At 37.7% G+C, this 22,657-nt stretch overlaps 1 protein-coding gene and 1 long non-coding RNA gene across 5 annotated transcripts in view; one reads left to right on the plus strand and one right to left on the minus strand.

The window, feature by feature from the left end:
• TCF20 (transcription factor 20) overlaps positions 1–22,657 on the plus strand; it is a 166,039-nt gene that overhangs the window by 91,017 nt on the left and 52,365 nt on the right. The window contains exon 1 of one of the 4 annotated variants that reach the window (XM_087934705.1): positions 16,599–16,746. The exons of the other annotated variants lie outside the window; for them this stretch is intronic. The gene's annotated coding sequence lies outside the window, so the exon portion shown is untranslated. Of the gene's footprint in view, positions 1–16,598; positions 16,747–22,657 lie in introns of those variants that run through there. 4 annotated transcript variants of the gene reach the window in all.
• On the minus strand, positions 1,672–10,227 carry LOC148125628 (uncharacterized). Its single transcript, XR_015744009.1, has 3 exons — positions 10,052–10,227; positions 2,157–2,243; positions 1,672–1,802 (listed from the first exon to the last, which is right to left on the minus strand). It is a non-coding gene; the product is annotated as an uncharacterized LOC148125628 (long non-coding RNA).

The raw sequence follows: 22,657 nt of genomic DNA on the forward strand, positions 1-22,657 counted from the left end.
TGTTAAAAAGCACATTACAGTTATAACTCCAGCATGTATTGAATATATATTCAATAGTCTACTTTTGAATTTATAAATAGAATATTTCACATTTGAACTATCAGTGGAATAGAGTAACAAAATACATTGCTGGTCCTCCTCTGTGATACATGCTTTTCTGTGCCTAAATTTGTCATTTGGAAAACTCTTCAGTGAATGGTATATGATAGATTACAAAAATAATAAAATAAATTCTAAGTTAATATTGTGCTATGGCACCAGCACTTAGTTACTTTCAAAAGTCTTGTGCAGTTTGCAAAGTAGTGTGTGAGCAGTTTTACAAATAGATGTTTTACCAGCAGTTGTCACCATGATTGTATATTGCTAAACATTTGGGAAGGGAGAAGAGTAAAGGAAGATAAATAATGCATATCTGAAAAGAGAAGCTCCATTAATAGAACACTAAACCTCTGTTGAGGGAGAGGAAGGAAAAATGGTTTATTGCTGTAGAGTTTAATGCCTGAGCCAAAATGTGGCAAGAATTGGAAACAAACAGGAATAAACAAGTCCACAAACTGTCATAAAAATACAGTACTCAAATTATCTGTCAGTACATGATGGTATCTGTAATAAATTACAATGACATCAAAATGGCAAGTTTGTGATGATGTCAAACAAATGCTGCAGTTACATATTTGCATTGTATCTGACACAAGTACAACAATCATAGCATTTATATGAAGATATCACATGTGTTGTCATTTGTACTGCCAATAGCTGTTCAAATTTTGTGTATCTCAATATAATTGTAAAAAGAGTTACATTATTCAGTGTCTGCAGCTTTGGCAGATCTATTAATACATTTTTAAAGTTCCCTTTCACAAAGTTTTATAAAAAGGAATACTTTTTCCATGTAATTTTATTCCCTTCTATTTGTGAGCATGCTCCTTGGTTCTTAGATTGGCCCTTGTGGCTTTAAGTAATTCTGCCATAGAGAAATGTTAGTTTTCAGGACTTCCTTTCTTCCTACATCAAAAAGAAAACAGTGGGAGGTAGGCAAATCAATTTGCCAGATGTTATCCTCTAAATACCATTCCTGGTTCTGAACTGGTATCAAACCCAAACAGAGTCTGCTGCCTGAAGGAAAGCTTCCCATGCCCTCCCTTTAGAGCATTGCTAATTACCTGTTCACCTACCAGTCCATCCTTCAAAGCAGATTCTTTCATCCTGCTGAAAACAGAGTTAATTGGCTGAAAAATGTACTTTACCTTTCACAGCTATACACACATAGTCTGTACTAGGTTCTTCCAGCTGCATAGGCTACTAGATTTAAAAAAAAGATTGATCCAGTTGATCGGAGGGTTTTTCCTTGCTTAGCTTAGATTGTAAACAAGCATTGATTGTTTGAATGGTTATACAGGAAAAAAATAGAAAAAAGACTACAATATTTTCTACTAAATTTTAATTGGTTGCAACTTGCAAGTAAGTATTCTTTGTTTTTATATTTGATTTATGAGTATTGCCTCTTTTGGATCGTGAATGTAGGGGTTATTCCTATCATGCAGAGAGTATGCAAAATCTTTATCTTAAAATAACATAACTATATAAATTTACTGTATGTCAAAAATCAAATGTGAAGAATCAGAAAAGAAGTTGCAGTAGGTTTCATATAAAACAAGTTATAAATGTCACCCTTTAAATATCCCACGACTCCTAATCATTTCTGTCTCTTTCTTCTCCATGCATGTTTATCAGCATCATATAATTAAACTCCTTTCCGAAAGCTTAAGAATTTCCTGTTTCAATAAGAAAGAGGGTAGGCACTGGTGGAGGAAAAACAAAATTGGCTGGTGACAACAGTTTTTCCAATCCTAACTGTATACTGGATTTCAAATTCTAAATTGTATATTGCATTTCTTAAAGCAGCACATGGAAATGAATACCAAAAGTGGTACAAGGATGTGACAATAGACAGATATGATTATTGCATGCTCTTGAAATATATTGTAATACTTTTCATATTATAGATACAATTTGTCTCATGATTTTGCATTTATATAATAAACAACAGGACTGCCTGCCAAAATAATACATTAAACTAGCATTTCTTGCAGTCTTCCAAAATAGTAAATTATATTTTGGCTATTGGTTAAGGATGAAAGCATAAGCATGCTTACCTGGAAATAAATGCAGTCAGTAGTAGATATAGCTGAATAAATATTTTAATCTTCGGGTGGAGACAGAATTGTTTTTTGGCTACATTCCTGCCATATTTTAAGAGACATATGAGAACATCCCCTTTTATATCAGTTCTAGCATTTCTGAATTGAAAACAGCTATTGTTATAATGGTATCTTGCAATGTTTTCTGTTTTTTACCAGCAGTCATTAAAAATATCGCTATGTCTGCCCCTCCCCCCCATCTGTTATGTGCAGCAGAGAAAGAAGAATTTATAGGACTAATATGAATTCTTAGTCCAACACAGATGCTACTGATTCATGTTTTGAAATTGAGAGGAGGAGGATTAAACACCTCTCTCCTATTTTCAAATTCTTATTATGTTAGGTCCATCCAAACTTTGTCAATCTTCCTCCTGTTCTAAAACTAATCATAGTTCCTTTATATATACCATTTTTATTTTTCAATTTAATTTTCATTCATTCTCTATATATCCAAACCACCTCAGTGTACTTGTTTTGTATTGATCACTTATTTCACATGTTTATTCTTTACTCCAACACTTCCTGTTTTACTATATATATTTCTTAAGTACTGTACCAGATTTCTACAGGTAGTCCTCCATCTACAGCCATTTGTTTAGCAATTGTTCAAAGTTATAACAGCACTGAAAAAGGTGACTTAAAACTAGTACTCACTTGCAACCTTCACAGCATTCCCACAGTCGCAATCAAAATCTGGGCACTTGGCAATCAGCATGTATTTACAATGGTTGCAGTGTCCCAGTGTCACATGATTGCCATTTGCGACTTTCTCAGCCATATTCTGGCAAACAAAGTCAATGGTGGAAGATGGATTCACTTAATGACATGAATCACCTAACAACTACAGTGATTTGTTAAACATCTGTGGCAAAAAGGTGGTAAAATTGGGTACAACTCACAAGTTGCCTAACAAAGGAAATTTTGGTTCCAATTGTGGTCATAAGTTGAAAACTATCAATCTACTCCCATGCTTCTCCTTGCATACATATCTCTCACTACCCTGTAAAAAAACTAGAGAGCAGCATATTCTTGAACCACCTAATTGTCACTTCTATCAATAAATATTTATTTATTGCAACAGGGGTATTCCACACCCCAAATTCAAAACAAAATGTCTTTTGGAAGGGGAATTAATACCTTCCAAAGACATATTTATGTAGAACTATTGAAAATTCAAAAGGGCTCAGGAATTTTAAGCATCACTGTATAAAAATGCATATGGCCCAGAAAAAAGTAAGCTTCTCAGTTTTGAGTTCAATCTGATTAACCCATTTCAAAGATGATGAAAGTGGTGGTTGTGGTGGCAAATACAACAAAGAATGCTTGCATCATAGTAGACTGGACAATATTCTTTAAAAAATTGCATCCAAAAGCAGTAATGAAAAAAAAGCCACTGTTCTGATTTGCAAAGTTTGTGCAATGCATGTATTCACACCCAACAATTATATGTGTACGAAATGTAAACTAATAGAAACACTTGAGGAAAACATTAAAAGTCTAACTGAATTTTTTTTCAAACCATGGCAAAAAAGAAAAAGATGGAGATTGGAATATAACATGATCAGTCAAGTTCTTTAAAAGTCACTAAGGTTTGTTTGAATGGAATGGCTTAAAAGCATTTGTAATAAATAAAACATTCCATGAAATATCAGCCATTGTATCAAATCTTTTTTCACTTCTCACTAGGTAACCACATCAATTCATAGCTGTGTGGAGACCAGTAAAACATGACTAAATTATTGGATCAGGGAAATGCTATGGACATAATTTACTTGGACTTCAGTAAGGCATTTGATAAAGTAGACCACAACCTACTATTTGATAAGATATAAAAATGTAGATTAGACAGCATCATCACCAGATGGATTAGTTACTGGTTGACCAACTTTGCTCAATGTGTAGTTCTTAATGGAACTGCATCTACATGGAGTGGAGTATGCAGTGGGGTACCTCAAGGCTCTGTCTTAGGCCCAGTACTCTTCAATATCTCCACAAACTTTTTAGGTGAATGGATAAGAAGGAGAACTCATCATTGCACCAAGCTGGCAGGAATAGCCAACACACCAGAAGATAGGCTCAAGATACAAAAGGATCTCAACAGACTTGAACACTGACCCCTATCTAACAAAAATTCAGAGGTGAGAAAAGTAAGGCATTTAGGCAAGAAAAGCCAATTGCACAAATATAGATTAGGTACCTGACTCGGTGGTAACTGTGAGAAGAATCTTGGAGTCCTAATGGACAATCATTTAAATATGAGCCAACAGTATACTGCAACTGCCAAAAAGCTTATGTAGTCCTAGGCTGCATTAACACAGGGATAAAAACAAGATCACATGAAGTGTTAGTACCACTTTTAGTGCCTTAGTAAGACTACATTTGAAATATTGCATCCAGTTTTGTTTGCCCTAATATAAAAAACAGCAACAAAGACAATTAATTAGAAGACGAGTATAAAACATATGAAGGCTGGTTGCAGGCATTGGATATGTATAGTTTAACGAAAAGAAGGACGGGGGTGACATGATAGCATTATTCTTGTATCTAAGGGACTGCCACAAAGAAGAGGGGGTCAACCTATTCTCCAAAGCAGAAGCAATGAATGGAAATTAATCAAGGAGAGAACCAACCTAGAAATAAGAACTTTCCTAATAGTTAGAACAATCAATCAATGGAACAGTTTGCCTTCAGAAGTTGTGGGTGCTCCATTGCTGGAGGTTTCTAAGAGGAGTTTGGACAGCCATTTGTTTGAAATGGTATAGGATCTCCTGCTTGAGCAGTGTGTTGGACAAGAAGACCTCCAAAGTCCCTTCCATCTCTGTTGTTCTGTTCTATCCTATCCCATCTCATTCAATTCAATTGCACTACACTGCACTCTTTTTCTTCCTTTTTGAATGGGAAGAGCATTCAGCATCAATAGGTTACAGTTCTGTTATTTTCTTTTTAATTCTACTTAGAGCACAAAATTCTTTTCTCTTCTTTCCCCTTCAAAGAACCCTATCCTTGTCACAGAGTGTATTTAAATCTTCTGCAATTTTAGCTAGGCCTTCAAGGCAATCATCTACTTCCTGTGAGAAAGATATCAGATAGAGTGAAGCAGTTACTCTCATGGTCAGAAAAGCATGTTTTCTTCGTAAGCCACCCATCCTAACAGTAAGTGAATATTGCCTTACAGTCTATTTTCTCCTGGGAAAGGTGCCTGAAGAGGTGGAAATCTCATATTTGTTTTTGCTTACAAAAGAAAAAAATGCAGATAGTAATAAATTCCACCTAGTACTGATTTGGCATTATTCAGAATCCTTCCAACAGAGGTTCAGTATTTATTCTGAGAAAAAATCATGCATTTTATTTGAAATATTTGGAATATATTATCATTATGACAGCCAATTTCAGTAACCTTCTGGTAGACCAAACAAGCACATTGTTAGAAAGGTAAATGGAAAGGCATCTTATGCAAGTCAAATCACCAGGTAATAAGGACCTCAAAGATGAAAAGTTGCCTATTTCACTCTCTTTTTAAATGTAGACTACTTCCTGTGATTTCTGTAAGTTTGGAGTCAGAGAATGCCATCTTTCAGCAAATGGTGAATCGCAATGTGTAAACCTTGAGTTTCTGATTTGGTCTCCAAAAGTGACTAATTCTGGATTTCAATCCTGTGAAGAATCCGATTACTGGTACATAGAAAAGTAACTATAAGCCAAAGGTTCCTGTTTAGAGAAATTCTGTTTTCTTTAATAGCAGTTAAGTGGAACAAACAAAGGGTCCTGTGAATGAATAAAAGGGTGCCAAAGGATTATTATTCCTTCTAATATAGTTGAGTGGTGCCGTAGATATAGTATCAGTTATGTATCCATCATTGTGTTAGAGAAAAGTGAGCACTATGTTCCTGAATTTAGGATTTCTATATTTTATATTTTATTATTATAAGTGGGTTTATTTTGTTTTCTGTACATAAATATGTTTATGTTTATGCCTATGTTGAATGAAAACTTATATATAAGGAAGGAGGTAGGGCAGGTACCAGTAGAACCAGGGGTGGGATTCTACAGGTTCGCACCTATTCGCTAGAACCGGTTGTTAACATTCTAAGCAGTTTGGAGAACCGGTTGTTAGAAGGAATTAGTTGCCTAATCCTGTAAGGAAGGCAGGAAGGAAACATTCTGGTGTTGCTTACAGAAACTGCCTCTCCATTAACCTTATTACATTCTTGGCAGGACTAGATTTCCTGTCTCTGGAATTTCTCTGGAGTTTTTCCCACTCCTTTGCTGGTACTTTGCTTGTGTGGAGTGACCATTCAAAGTTATAGTGGCACTGAAAAAGTGACATGACCATTTTTAACACTTACAACTGTTGCAGCATCCCCACAGTCATGAGAGGCCAAGTGAGGAGATACGTGCCTCGATGAGAGTGATATTGAGTTGGCCACATCCAGCCAATAACATGACCACCAAGCCACACCCACCAACTAAGCCACGCCCACAGAACCGGTTGTTAAAAAATTTGAATCCCACTGAGTAGAACATTTGCCTAAGAGGTACCCTGAAACTTGCTTCTTTAGCCGCTGTTGAATTGATATACTGTAGGTTTAACAGATACTGCTGCAGTGGATTTCCCTTAAACTTACTTTAAGTTAAACAGTGTGTTAATTGCAAAAGGGATTGAATAGTGTGACAGTAAAAGGAAAGGAATGATGAGCTCGTGAAGTATTGATATATGATCTGAAAGAAATTTACACCACTCAATCAAACAGCTGTTTGGAAAAATTTCCAAGCATAATTCTATCATAGGGTTGCTGCCCAACTTTAATGTCCACTGTATTTTTAGAAATACACAATCTAGAAATGTTAATATATGTGTCTGTGAATGTTCCTACATCTATAAATTTATAATTATCTATGCACTATATATATTGATATAGAAGTAGATTCTTAAATGCCTTCAGTGTTCATTAGATTTTTGAAATGAGAGGCAAGATTACATTTTTATTCAACAATATTCATTGGCTAGAAAGGAAATGGATCTGATAATTCAGTCATGGAAAATATGTATGGTTTATCAATAGAGGGCTGACCTATATGACAGATTCCAGTATTTTACTGGATTATTGTTAAGGAAAGAACTAATGATAAAGGCAAAAGAGGAAGCAGGCAATCATTGTGTTTTAGTGCTCACATTACATCCTGGAAGTCTAAACGTGGAATTAAACTCTGATGTTAATTTCTGAGTGGCACTTTCATTTACACTTCATTATTTTAACTTTGGTTAAATAAAAGAATAACTTTATATCTTTTTCAAATAATAATATTACTTCCTTATGTTTTCATTGGTCGTTGTGCTTCTTGTATATTTTCATGATCTACTTTCATATCCGATTGTTCTACATCTTAATATGTTCTCACACTGATGTAATATGTTATGGTAATTGTAACTTCCATCTCTTTTGCCTATTATCCCCTTTTCTCATCTAAGTTACTTAAACTGATAGACCATATGTGTATTATATTTCCTGGTTCCAAATAAAAACAACTGCAAGAATCCAGTAGTAATATATCCACTGTGGGAGTGAGATTTCCATATCTGAATGTTCTCTGTGTGCATTTCATTTTATGGTAACTTTTAACTTTTATTGCTTGTTAGGTTTTGTTTTTGTTTTTATTATTTTTATATAGAGAAAGAAAGAAAAAGAAAGAGAAAAAAGGAAATAAAAAGTAAAAGAAGCAAGTGCATTTTATACTACATTATGTGCTAGATTGGGGCATATAGTTTCAATAAATAAATTATATATGTATCTAAAACTGAATCTTTCATCATATGTGCGCGCAGGTGTGTATGAAAATGTATACATGCACATATATACTTGTGCTTTTTTAAAAAAAACAAAGTATTTAACCTTGAACACAGAGAATAATAGTGATCAGGTTTTTTTGTTAGGTTGATAAAGCAAATACATATCAAATGAGTATTGTAAATTCAGGATTTCCATTGTAAAGAGTTTTCTTTTTTATTAGGCTTCAGATTCAATGAATCCATAGTTCATCATACACTAATGCCTTCCAAATTTTTGCTGTATAATTCACATTCATTTCTTTCAATCATATTACTCTTTCCAAAACATATTAAGTTTACAGATAAAACAATAGTGGAGCAGGTCCATATCATATGATAAGCATATTCCAGTTTACAGTATTCTCTCAGTGTAATGAATTTGACAGACAATCCTTTTTAAACACTTGCTAAAGTGGGTAATAAACATGATTTTTTTAAAAATAAAATACATATATAATCACTTACTTGTTAATAAAAGGCATTTTAACTCTTTATTCCAGTGTTCTTGCAAATAATTTATATCCATGTTAACTGTACCTTTTATCTGCTTTTAATAATGCTGTAAATTTAGAACAATCCAAAAAATATTTCAATGGTGACAAAATGTATTTTAATTAATTATACTATTCTGCAGTTTTAGAGAAATCCAAATTCCTTTGGCAATAACTCAAGTGTTTTAAAAATGTGATTGACATAAACTGTTCTAAAGTATTAATAACCCTATTAGTCCACAAGCAGGTGGGAATATTTAATTTCTCACATGCTAATTTGTATTTTAACTACCATTTTATATTTATATTAGTCTGAGATTATCAGTTTGAAATATTTATAATTATAAATATTGTCCCTTTGGAATAAATATTCAAATACCAAACAAAGCTCTAACTTTTACAGATTAATACCTTTGAGGGCATAGGCTTTTACATTTTCATTCCCTTTGGTGTATTGATTGCTAACAATTTTAATGCACACAGTTTTCAAAGTGAGTATAGAGGACATATTTCAATAAATAAATTTAAGAAAGTATTGGTGTTATCCCCATATAAAGTTAACATAGCCAATTATTTACTATTTCTGCAAATCAACACAAATGGCTCAACTACAGGCCACTATTAGAATATATAAGCAATATTAGTTGTTTGTTACTTAGTAGTGCTGTCATTAGGTAGTATGTATGTATGTATGTGTGTATGTCCTGAATTAGGTTATATTTGGATGGTTATTGGAAATGAGGAGAGAGAATAAGAACAGAAGAAACAAGAGGAAAATAGAAAATTACAAGTGGATGAGGAGGATGTATAAAATGTTATATGTTTATGTATAAGTAAATGCATATGATACATAAGGTATATACAAGTTTAGACATTTATACATGACCTTATATAATAAAATAAAAAGAACAACTACACCATAAAACCCTTGTTCATCACTATAGTTGAAGTACATCACTGGTTCTTAAAAATTCCTTTTTATCTATTAGTACTGACTAGAAAGGGCTCATGCTGTTGCACCTACATAAATTTTGGGGGAAAGAAGGCTTTCATCTTTATGATATCTACAAAATCAGATATGTTTTTAATATTTACATAATAGATACAAGTAGTTCTCATTTAGTGACTGGCTCATTTAGCAACCCTAAGTACGATGATGAAAAAGTAACTTTGTGACCAGTCCTAATATTTATGATTTGCAAATCTATAAAACAAAGGAAAGCTGATCATAAGCAGTTTCAATTAACAACCACTTCGCTTAAGAAGCCAATTGCTGGTCACAGTTGTTGCTAAATGATGCGTCAGTGTTCCAAATAACAACCTCCAGAGAAAAAGACTCCAAGAATACCATCTTCCCAAAGATCCATTTTATTAGAGATGTCATATTGGCAAATCTGAGGAAAACCCAAATCTGAGAGTTCCAGGTTTTGCTAGCCCATAGAAAACCCAAAATCCAACCCCTACACCCAATAGTTCATCGCATGGTCCAATTGTTACTTTGTTCCAACTGGAGACTATCCCCATTTACTCACCTCCAAGTGCAGAGTAACATGTCCTTGACTTTCTGAGAAAGGAATGTTATTGTGGCAAATCTTCCACCACTCCTTGACATCCCACTCCCAAATTTCCAGGCACTGAATGTAGCAGCTCAGAAGCCCCAAAGAAAAATGGCTTCCAAGCTGATATGAGGACATGTATTTATGACAGTACTTGTGAAGTCCCAGGGAGCCAGCTGGAAGATAGCAATTTTCATCTCATAAATTATATGTTAGCATTTTATCATTGCCTTTATTATTTTGTGCCATTTTAAAATCAAGAGGAAAGGAAGAGTGTAATAGATGGTTGGGGTTCTATCTCCTAGAAAAAATTGTGTCGTTCTGCAAAAGCAACTTGTGCTCTATGTTTTTCTGTAGCACCACTGCATAGAAACGCCTTTCATTGCATGCTCTTGTTCTCTCTGTCTGTGTGTATATATGTATATCTTGCTTTGAAAAAGGGGACTTTAGAGATAAAGGACTGAAAGTGGGAGGGATTTTGTTTCAAGTGCATAACAATGGTTACAATCTGGAGGAAGACTAAGTAAGCATATTATTACAGACAGACTTCCTATCTACCGCTATGATTGTGTTTCAGCTCAGGATGGAATAGTGCCAGTTTATATTACTTATTGCAGAATCTGGAATGATTGAGAAATGGTATGAAAGGAAGAAGACAACAAGATATGAAAATGGAAGGAATATATGAAATGGAGACTTTTTAAGAATGAATAAGGGAAAAGCAGGAACTCTAGCCAAGAGCTATACCTTATGTGACTGGCCAAGGGGAAAAACTAGGCAAATACTGTAGAAATCATGCTGGGTCAAAAAAATGTGGACAGCCGCACTGTTTAAATAGCCGCAGAGATATAGTTTTAGTGGCTATGACTGCTGTGCCTAAGGAAGTGCCAACATTTGGATACCAGTCAGTAGCCAGAATGAGAAAGGCAGAGATCAGCATGAGAAGCAGCAGAAATAATGATGGGAAAATTAGCAGTTATTGTTAATTTTCATCTAGGAGGCTAGAGGACAAGAAATTAAAAAAACCCAATAAGAACACAATGAATGAAGCAAGAGAGAAGAATCAAGAAATAAATAAATGTGTCTGTGTGTACTGACCACACAAGAAGGCAAATCAGCCAAGAATGGATAGAATTTTGCATCATCTAAAATGTGAATTCCTGTTTGGTCAGATTAAGGGATAAATTAGAGATGCTACAGTGCATTGCCAGAATGACAGTTTGCAAAGTATTGTTGCTGAAGTTGGATCTTTAGAACTCACAACTGCTATTGCAACCATGGGCCTGCTTCAGATTATTATGGGACTCCCTCAACCGGAAGCTACATATTAGATACAATAATATATTGGAATAAATGAGTTGCAATCCGTTGGTGGAAGGCATTCTTATTGGCTCTTATCATGGGCAGCTAATATTTTTATAATTGAAGTGCTGGTGCTATCAACTTCTGGGGCTGGGGGAATTAACTTGTATACATGTCTGGTGTACAGTACAAGCTTTCAAATGGCACTTAGTAAATTTCACAATATTTTGCCAGAGAGCTGTTAGGTTCCTAGTCAAAATCTGGAATACAAAAGACATGAAAGTACTTGATATGATTATTCCCAGGCAATTTTCCCTTGTTTGTTAATCCCAGGGGCTCTTTGATATAGAGATTCTGGAAGGCAATCAACAATGGAAAATTTCTAAGTTCCACGGAAACATCTACAACAGTGAGCTGTAGCAGAAGAACAATTGTTGCCAGTCTTGATCTCTATTACCTCAAAAAAGTAGGGAATTATCAAAAGTTTTTTCCCAGAATGGGAATAGGATAGGTCAACTTTGTCTGGAGAAGGCAGTCCCAAAATATTTTGGTGCCAACTATATAGGGCTTTCCAAGCTAAGCACATTGAGTTATACCCAGAAACCTACTGCCAAGCAGTGCAGAACCCACAGTAATATGATCCTAGCAACTATATTCAATGAATAATTGGACTATTATATTTTGTACCACCTGCAGTTTTTGAGTGATTTTTTGAAGCAATTCCATTAAGACTGCATTTCTGTATTTCATCTGGTTTGCTGAGAGCCTGAACTAACAGCAAGATCCTCCCACTTTAGGTAATGTACCAGGACTACCTGGTACATTAGAAACCTACAGTGGTTATAAGTCCAAGAGAACCAAGTCTTGGATCAACTTCCTTAATGGTAGTGCTTCTTGAGAGACAACATGGAAATTACATAAAGCCTTACATATAAAATTACATGTAAAATAAACAGCAATTCCATATTGCTTGAGTTCAGTACAAGAGTATATTGATGCAAGAATTTCTGAGAATGAGGGTTATTAATAGATTTGAGGGGAATGTATATAAAATGGTATTTTACTGCACAGTTTTGTTGTTTATTATTTTCCCAGTTATAAATCTCTGAGTTCTTCAACCATAAGCATCAATGTTGCAACTGATAAATGCAAAAATAAAGGATAGGATATATTTCTAAAACTTTCATGTACTTAAGAAAGTTTTAGAAATATGTCCTATTTTTTTAGTTTTAAATTATCACTGCCATAATTTTAAAACAGCTATATTTCTCACAATTTTCAAATAGAATAGCTTTCTCTTGAACAACATTGTTACATCCCAATCCATAATCTTTACCCTTTAAAAGGAGAATCATTACTATTTTTAATGTTAATGTGCACAGGGAAAAAAGACTGTTTGAGACTTGGAAGGACTCAAAGGCTTAGCATTTAAATATGTAGAACAGAAAACTCAATATCTGTATCACTCAAAAAGAGGTGGTAACAAAAATTCTATACCTGAGAGAATTGGAATAGTAAAAGTTACCTGAGGGACTGTCTTCTTCCAGTTGCTTCTACCTGGCCAATCCGGTCTGACAGGATGGCTGTGCACTGGGTCCCATCAGCTAAGAAATGTTGTCTGGCAGGACCAGGAGATGTATTTTCTTTGCTGTAGCCCCTGCCCTCTGGAATATTTTCCCTCCAGAAATTAGGATGCTCCCAACCCTGCTGAACTTTCAGAAGACTTTGAAGACCTGACTATGTGCCTGGACCTGAGTGTGTGAAGGCTACCATTTCCTGGTTATACTGACACCAACAGATTATAATTTTTCTTGGCTGCTGTTTGTATTTAATTTCTTTTTTGCATTGTGTTTTAACTATTTCAATTGTTTTTATTATTTTTCGCTGCCCAGAGTCATTGGTATGAGATGGGTTTGTATTATTTGTATACAAATTGAATTAAACAAACAAATGAAGCGCCCATCTTTGACATTGAAGCAATATTCCTAAATAAAAAAAATATGTCCCAGCTGTGTGCAACTTCCTCTGGCTTGAGGGCTATGCCAGGCTTTATGCAGAATGTTAAGGATAGCACTCCCAAGTGAGTAAGCAGACTACTATCTACATTTAACATATGGATTTGGTAACTTAAGGAGCAGCTAAGCACCATCTACCATCCTCTTATACAATGTTGCATTTGAAGGGTGATAAACTCATCTGAAAAGCACTGACCTGAAGCAGATGAGGGTTTTCCAAATGTACAAGTCGTCATGGGTGGGAGGAAACAGAAATGAAAATGACCTGATGAGCTGGCAAAAAAATAATTTAAAAAAAATGATGATAGTTAGCAAACTATGCAGTAATTTTGCTACTGAAGATTTGCACTTTCCTGGATATGCTAAAGGAGTTCTTGGATGAGAAGATCAGCATGGTTTTAAATTAAAGGAAGTGCCTCACTGCTCACAAAATTTCTACTTAGCCATGAAAGATTCCCAGATAAGCATAATTGGAGTCATAATTGACTCTGAGAAGGTGACTTTAGTTATAATTGCACATATACCTATACTTTAACAATAGATACTATGATATAGTAGCAAATGTGTGTCTCTTGAAGGCAGAGAGAAAACTCAATTTGGATTGTCATCCATGTTTTTTACCTCTTGATTACAGGTAGTCCTTGAGTCCTCGACTTACAACAGTTTGCATAGTGACCGTTAGAAGTTACAATGGAACTGAAAAACATGACTTATGACCATTTTTCACACTTATGACCATTGCAATATTCCCATGGTCATGTGATTTACATTTGGTACTTGACAACTCTCACATATATGATGGTTTCAGTGTCCAGGGGTCATGCGATTACCTTTTGCAACCTTCTGACAAGCAAAGTCAGTTAGGAAACCAGATTCACTTAACCATGTTACTAATTGAACAACTGCAGTAATTCACTTAACAAACGTGGCAAGAAAAGTCAAAAAAATGGGACAAAATTCACTTAACAAATTTCTCATTTAACAACATAAATTTTCAGCTCAATTGTGCTTGTAAATCCACAATTTACAGTCTTTTTCTAGCCTAAAGAATTTTAAGAAATACAGCTCTACATCAAATTGCCATATTCCAGCCTCTCTTCTAATTTCTTTGTGGGTTAGTAAAGAAGATGGGGATTTGTTTGCTTAAGCTAAATGCTGCTTATGTGATTAGCCTTGAAGCCCGAAAGAAAGCAGTATTTTCTGTACTGTATTTCAGTTTTACAAATAAAGTAAAGAATAGTAATTTGCAAGAAGGCCTTTGTGTGCTGTAGTTCATCTGGTTAGATCTTGAGAACTTACACACACACATACACATGACAGGTTGAATATGCTGAGCATGTCTTGGCATTAGTCATAACAAATTTCTTTAGAGAGAGCCTACCAAATAATGTAACAAACAACATAATATTTTCATTGAGATTTGCTTGTCCTAATCCCTTCGTAAAATTTTGCCTGGGTTTGTTTTTATTTGGGTGAATGAAAAAAGTAAAAAATACATAGTAGCCAAATTGGGGATGGAAACTGCTGACATATGGCACAGTTTTTGTTTGATTAAATAGCTTCCCACAGGGAATAAAAAGAAAGCCAGAGTAGCAAGGAGACCATACTTTAGATGGCCTTTCCTGTTATTATGTTTATGTTGGAAGGCCAGAAAGGAGAGTCAACCATTTCCTATCTGAATTGGATTGCATGTCAGATTGTGATTAAGGTGAGATAATTTAAGTTAACATGGACTGAAATTAAAGTCTACTTTTATGATAGTCCAAGTCCAGATGATATGTTAAGCCAGACCAAATGGCTTGGCGTGTTGTGAGACCACACTAATTGATACTTCACCTTAATCAGATTGCTTCTATTCACTGAATAGCAGTGAAGTTAATTGAAGGGCATCTGTAAAAAAGCAGGTGATGTTTTAAAAAATGCTAAAATAAAGTCTAATTGAAGGATTGATAACAATCCAGGCATTCTGCCCAGTTTTTTTAAATTGACAGAAAATAAGGGAGGAAGTCTTTAGATTACTATTTATTAGGGTTTTCTTAAATTCTATGTCTGTGTATTTGGAAAAAGTTTGCAAAAAAAAAAAAACCCTCCCACCCGCCTTCCTTTCTCTGTCCTCCCCTCTGAGATGTGCACATTTTCTCTTAACTTGTTCTAAAAGTTTATACTGACCTTCTGTGCTGGCCTCTGCCATTCCCCCCAAAGCTGCTGTTTTATATTTAGTGTGACAGAAGGCAACATGTCTTAAATTAACAAGAAATAATTACCTTAATTTAGCTTTTCTTCTTGCTTGAAAAAGTGTACACCACTCAAGGATTAAGTGCTGCCCTTAGCCTGAAATAATTTGTACATCCATGTTCTATAGAGCTATTAAATATTAGTGGGAAATGGTGTTGTCTATACAGTATTTTCCTCTTAGCATCAGTGCCACTTGCTTGCTAGCCAATACAAGAATGTCACTTAGCAAGTTGAAGTGTTTGCTTTTTTTTTCTTTCCTTGGCTCAGTTCTTCTACCTCTTCTGTTGAGGACAAATCTCTTTGCAGCCTTTTTTGATGGTAACACACATTCCACAGATAGACCTGAGCCTTGGAATTCAGAACCCTGGTATGTATATCACTTTTAGCCCTCCTGGTAGCAGCAGATTGGTTTTCATGTATCTTTGACCTTCAAAAAATCAGTTCTTTATTGTCATTTATATGCCCTGTGTATCATTACAGCAATTGTTACAGCAACTATTCTAACATGTTCAGCTGATTTTATTGCCTTCTCTAATTCTCTCCCTTTGTCCAATTCTTCTTATCCCTCAACATTCACTGATGTTGACTGCTAATCTGGGCTTACTCTTGAAGATGGGAGGAGACAGAAAAATGTTTTCCTTAATTATGATGACTTTGGGAGTTTTCCCCCCTATTTTTCCTTAATCCATTTTAAATTACTGTTTTTCATAATTAGATTTGTTTCTAGTGTATATGTGCAAACATGTTTTGTGTTTTATTTACATTGACATATTTTGCTAGCGTTTATTCTTGTGATCCTTTGTTACTCTTGCAGATATGTGTTTGAATAAGAGCCTTTTCCCCCTCCCCTTCCCTTTTTTAAAAAATCCTCCCTGCTCCATCCTGCAGTGAAGTCACAATCCAGTGTTTGTAGACTTCATGTGATGTCACAGAATCAGTCTTGTGACTTCACTTGCAGTCTCAAACAGAAGGTGCAAGACGGTTTAGAAGAGAGGGGAGAAAGAAAAAAAAACCACGACTTCCCTTGCCCTCACTCTCTTCGTTGTAAATCCAGTAGCTGAGATAAATCGGGTGGGGAGAAGCAGCAGAAAAACAGCTGAGAATGATGTCTGAAAACAGGTACAGTGGAACTGGCTTTACGTTCGGCTTCTGGTTGGAAGTTCCAGATGCCCCACAGAGGCCAGATTTTGCAGACCATGCGCACGTGGGGGAGGGGGTGGTGCTGCTGGGGGTAATGTGTGTGTGTGTGTGTGCGCGCGTGTCACCCAGTGACGCTCTGGCTGTACGGTGCCATCGGCTGTAGTGTGTTTGTGTGTGTGTGAGAGAGAGAGAGGTGCGGGTGGGTGGGGGGAAGGAGGCAGTGAGCGATGGCAGGCGAGCGAGCCGCTTTAGACCATTTCTCAGAAGCAGGCAGCTGGCGTCCTATTGGGCTGGCCTCGACGAGCCTCCTCCTTGTCCGTTTCAAAAGGCCGCAGCTGCTCGCTGCAGTCTGTCTTGCGGCTTTGCGCATGTGACACAAATGGGTTATTGCGCTTGGGCGCCTCTTAGGTTGATGTCGTATTTTCTGTTTTACTTTTGCTTTGCAGGCTACTTGGGGCCGGGGTGGCAACAATTTGCCGAGAGCAAAGAGAGCCCAGGGAAAGAGAGGGGTCGTATTTTGGGGGAGAGAGGTTGACGATTGGGGAGGGGGTGATTCTTTGGCGAGAAAGTGGGGGGGGGGGAAACACATCTCGTTCTCCATCTTTTGACTGACGACATCATAATAGCAATGCGGATGCAACCGCCGCCGCCGCCGCCAAGCAACATTCGGTTTCCCTCCCCTGCCGGCGGGTGCGTTTGCTTACCGCCCCTCCTTTTCCTCGTTTTTAGCTCCGTTTTTTAATCATTTGTAACAAGAAGAGATTTGGTTTTTCAGGGGCAGCAAAAGGGTGGCTTCTCCTGAGCGTTCTGGTATAATCTGGCTCATATAACAGAATCAAACTAGAGGCATTTAAGCGACACAGCAAGATTCTTTTTGGGCTGCCCAGAACTGTCATTTTCTATTTCTATTTCCATTTTGTGCTTTGCTTGAGAAAGACGAAGAGGGAACGCAAGGCGGAAGGATGCGCAACGTTGTTTTTTTCTCTCTCTCCGCATTTGTTCAATGCATGGCTCGGGAGGAGGGAGGATTTAAAGGGTAGTGTTTAATAAGTGAAGGGTGTTCTCCTGAAGAGGACCCTATCCTCTTCACATCTAGGAAAACGTTTACTCAAAATAGTCGTCTTGCTTTCTTTTCAAAACAGTCTCGCTGATTATTGAATGAATATTTTGTGTTTTACCATCATAATATCCAGAAAGTCACGATGCCCTTTTGTTTGCTTCCTGGTAACAGGCAAAAAAAAAAAAAAGAGTAGCAGCAGCTGGGATGACTTTGATCTTAATTTGATTGAAGTGAGATCCTCCAGGATAACTGATTTTTCTGCTGTCCTTACTCTGCCATTTATTCTTCCTTTAATATATCCTGCAATTTTGCTAGTATATTGAAGATTGATGCAGAAAGGCAGCTTTGGCACCATTGATCTGGTTTTTAAGGGCAAATAATATTTGTTGCAAAACCTTAACTCCAGATAGTAGTATTATGATAAGGGATTCCAAACAGATCCTATGTGGATCCCAGACTTGCCTGGAAGTTCTATCAAACTGAGTCTAATTTTAGTTCCAAATGTATGAATGACAAGAGGCATTGTAGGGTAATGAAAACAGTGATTCTGAATTATGGGTTGCCTGAATATTTTAATCCAAAAGTGGAGCCGTTATAATATAGCACTTGATACTATCATACTGAGTGCATTGTCTTAATCTGCATCATTACAGTAGAAAGATGGAAATGCAAATTTTCTATGATAGTATATATTGTAACTTAAATGTTATTTATCCTTTCAGATTTTAAACATCTCCCTCTAGAAACCCTTAAAGAGCCTTCTCACACATGCGCACTGGGCTAAGTATGGACCCTAGATAATGAATTGGAGAATTCTAACCAGGATTACTTGCTTACAAAATATATCATAATTGTCCCACAATAGCTTGTATTGTGCCTATGTGGTAATCTGGTTTAAGTGCTAATAAAGACTTTTTAAAATTGTTCCATTTTAAAACATTTTAGGTGAGTTTAATGATTTTAGTGTTTTCTACTCTGTATGTGGTGTCAGTTTTATTTTTATTGTATTTTATTTTAATTTCTGGATTTTACTTTTACCACAAGCTGTTTGTATTAGTTTTCCTTTTTATTATATTTTCATAGTTTTGCACTTCATGTTTAAATTGATTGTATAATGTCCACCGAATTTCAGTTAGTAGGTAATGTAAAATGCAGCAAAATATAAACTGAGAGCAACCCCCCTCCTTACTAGTATTGATGATGTTACCTACTTTGGGTAATTGAAGTTCTGCAAGAAAAAAAACCCAAGCTCAGAGACCATATGAAAGACTAAAGTTCAATATTATTATAGGTAAAAGGAAGGAATATAAGGTTCGTTTATTTGATCATGGTTAAAATAGATGTAGCTTTAATGTAGTTTGCTGACATCAGGACTGAAATGACAAAGCTTTAATGATTTGTTTATAGGTAAGAGATGAGATATGGGAAGAGGACACAATTTGTTGCATTTTAAGAGGAAGTAATAAGTTACTAAAATGTTTATACTTATAATGAAGAGGGAAGTATTTTTGTTTTTCTTTAGTATATTCTGTTTTTTGTTCTTTTCTGTACTTCGTATGTTTTCTTTTTAGTCTTCTATTTTGTATTTGTATTGTCATTTTTCAATAAAATTACTATTAAAAAGTTCTAGTAGATTAGTTAGAACTTTATGTTAATGCAACTATATTGAGTATGTCAAAATAAGGCCTAGGTCTTCAAATCCTTTTATAATAGTTTCCACTTATATTCCCCAGGACAAATCTTAAACTGGCAGCCCTGTAATTTCCTGGATCTCCCTGTGAGCCATTCTTAAATTGAAGTTATGCCTGTCACCTTCCAGTCTTCAGCTTCAAAGGCTGAGGGTAGAGGCAGACTACCTAATACTTAATTCTAGTTAGGACAGGGGTCGCCAACCTTTTGGACTTCAGGGACCACCAAGCTCATAATTTTAAATCCCAGGGACCACTAACCAGTTCTGTGGGCATGGCCTAATTTGTGGGTGTAGTTTGGTGGTCATGTGACTGGCTGGGCATGGCATGTATGTAAATATTATAAATATTTATATAAATATTGATTTTTTTTATTAAAAAAGAGCAACTTTTACCCCAAATCAGGCAAAGCAGGCAGGCAGATTGAGTTGCTCACAGAATCATTCAGTGATCTATCTATCTGCCACCAGTTGCTCAGTCTGTCAAATAAAATTCTTGCTGTGAGTCTGCACTCAATAATAGAACCTTCAGTCCTAAGGGAGGTTCGGCTGTGCTTAAAAGCAGAGCCAAAGATCTAAAGACTCACTAGAAAGCAAGAAATCCAACCATTTCCTGCTTCCTAGCTAATCTAAATTTCACAGCTGATGGAAAAACAGCAATTTAGCAGGCAAGTTTGCCAGTAAGGAGTGAGTGGGCGGGGAGGGTTCCTGCGGGCCATGTGGGTGGCACAGCCTTGTGTTTCTGCGCAGCCTGGATTAATTGTTTTGGGGGGGTGCTCTGGGGGTGAGATTTACCTGAGGCCCACCAAAATCTTCTCGCCCACCGGTTGGCGACTGCTGAGTTAGGAGATATACAGTTTGATGGGTGGATGCCATTAGGGCCTGGTGATTGGTTGAGATCCAGTTTTTTCAATTAGATCTAGTACTACTACTCATCACCATTATATGGTTTAGGGATCTGCCCCAATTTTTCTCGTGAAGACAGAAACAAGGAATTTGTTGAGCTTCTCTGCAATTTCCTTTTTTTCCTTTTAACCCTTGACTCCTTCCTCCAGAAGACCAATGATCTCCCCGGCTAGTTTCTTGCTCCTAATGTATTTGAAGAATCTTTTATTATCCATCTTCACAGTTTGGATAATATGCTCCTTGGATTAATTAATTAATTTTTTGTCTCCCTTGCTGAATCTTCATTTATTTGGCCAGAGTTTGTTTCCTTTTGTGTTCATTAAACCAGGCTTTGTACTTATTTAATGTATGGTATATGGTCAATCATCCAAGTCATGATTATCCCAAAGGTGCTTTTTAAAAGGCAACTAGACTTTCTTGGTTTTTTTCCTTGAAAAATTTCACTTCTTATCCAAGAACCTTCTTCAGTTCTCAGCTTCTTGGATAAGAAGCTAAACATTTTCAAGGAAAAAAACCAAGAAAGTCCAGTTGCCTTTTGAAAAGTACCTTTGCCAGAGTTTCTTAATGCTTTCTTGGCCCTAATAGCTTCTTTTACAATGCTGGAAAGCCATGCAGGCACCTTGGATTTTGGAGTGATTAAAAAAAAAGGCTCTATTGTGATTTTAAACCACAGCAAACCTTTCCTTTGATTTTTTTTACACTAGTCTTCCAGATGTTGAGAAGTTCCCTTTTTTGAAGTTAAATAATAACTATGTGGAACTTGTATATAGGTTGTTGCTTCTTTGTATATTAATTTTATTGCATCATGGTTACTATTCCCAATTGGACATATTACATAAATATCCTATAACCAATTGGTCCAGTGCAGTCATTTATGTAGAATTTTACTTGTCATGGTTTAAAGCAGGGGTGTCCAACCTTTCACCTTCCCTGGGCCACATTAGAAGATGAAAATTTGGTTTGGGCCGCACATAAAATAACAGTAACGATACCCGATCATCCCCAAAAAACATAGAAAACATAGTTAACATATTAAATTTATTTGGAAATAAAGTTAGTGAGATGTTTTTATTATTTATTATTAATTATTTATTAAAAATTATTTATTTTTTATCACGGTTTTTTTATCACAGTTTTTTTATCACAGTTTATTTTCTGGCCAAATTTTGGGGGGAGGTGGGAGAAAGCTCGCCTGCCTCACGCCTACCTCTCCTCCTGCAAATAGCCCGGCTGGATGAGGCAGGACTGGAAGGCAGAAGCAGCAGCAGCAGCGGCGGGGCAGAAGCAGCAGTGGGGAAGGCTTCTGCCCCCGCCACCGCTTCTGCCCCCGCCGCCGCTGCTGCTTCTGCCCCCGCCACCGCTTCTTCTGCTGCTTCTGCCCCCGCCGCCGCTGGCCCCACCACCGCTTCTGCCCCCGCCACCGCTTCTGCCCCTGCCGCCGCTGCTGCTTCTGCCCCGCCGCCGCTTCTTCCCCCACCACCGCTGCTGCTTCTGCCCCGCCGCCGCTGGCCCCACCACCGCTTCTGCCCCGCCACTGCTTCTGCCCCTGCCGCCGCTGCTGCTTCTGCCCCGCCGCCCCCACTTCTGCCCCCCGCGCCGCTTCTTCCCCGCCACCGCTTCTGCCCCTGCCACCGCTGCTGCTTCTGCCCCTGCCGCCACCCCCGCTTCTGCCCCCGCCACCGCTTCTGCCCCTGTCACCGCTGCTGCTTCTGCCCCCGCCGCCGCCACCGCTTCTGCCCCCGCTGCGCCGCTTCTTCCTCTGCCGCCGCTGCTGCTTCTTCCCCCGCCACCGCTGCTACTTCTGCCGCCGCCGTTTCTGCCCCCGCCACCACCCCCGCCGCCGCCGCTTCTTCCCCCGCCGCGGGGGCAGCGGCGGCAGGGGCAGAAGCAGCAGCGGTGGCGGGAGAAGAAGCGGCGGTGGGGGCAGAAGCGGCGGGGGTGGCGGCGGGAGAAGAAGCGGCGGCGAGGGCAGCAGCAGCGGTGGGGGCAGAAGCAGCAGCAGTGGCAGGGCAGAAGCAGCGGGGGTGGCGCCGGGGGCAGAAGTGACGGGGGTGGCGCCGGGGGCAGAAGCGGTGGGGCAGAAGCGGCGGGGGTGGCGGCGGGGCAGAAGCGGCGGCGGTGGGGGCAGAAGCAGCAGCGGTGGCAGGGGCAGAAGCGGCGGCGGAAACAGCAGGAGGTGGCGCTCTGACGGCGCCCGCCTTTTCTCTTGCTGCTTGGCCTGGCGCTCGCCTTGCCCC

This window comes from Pseudonaja textilis, chromosome 5 (assembly GCF_049901715.1).
Source record: "Pseudonaja textilis isolate UNSWEBS1 chromosome 5, rPseTex1.2, whole genome shotgun sequence".
Taxonomy (NCBI): domain Eukaryota; kingdom Metazoa; phylum Chordata; class Lepidosauria; order Squamata; family Elapidae; genus Pseudonaja; species Pseudonaja textilis.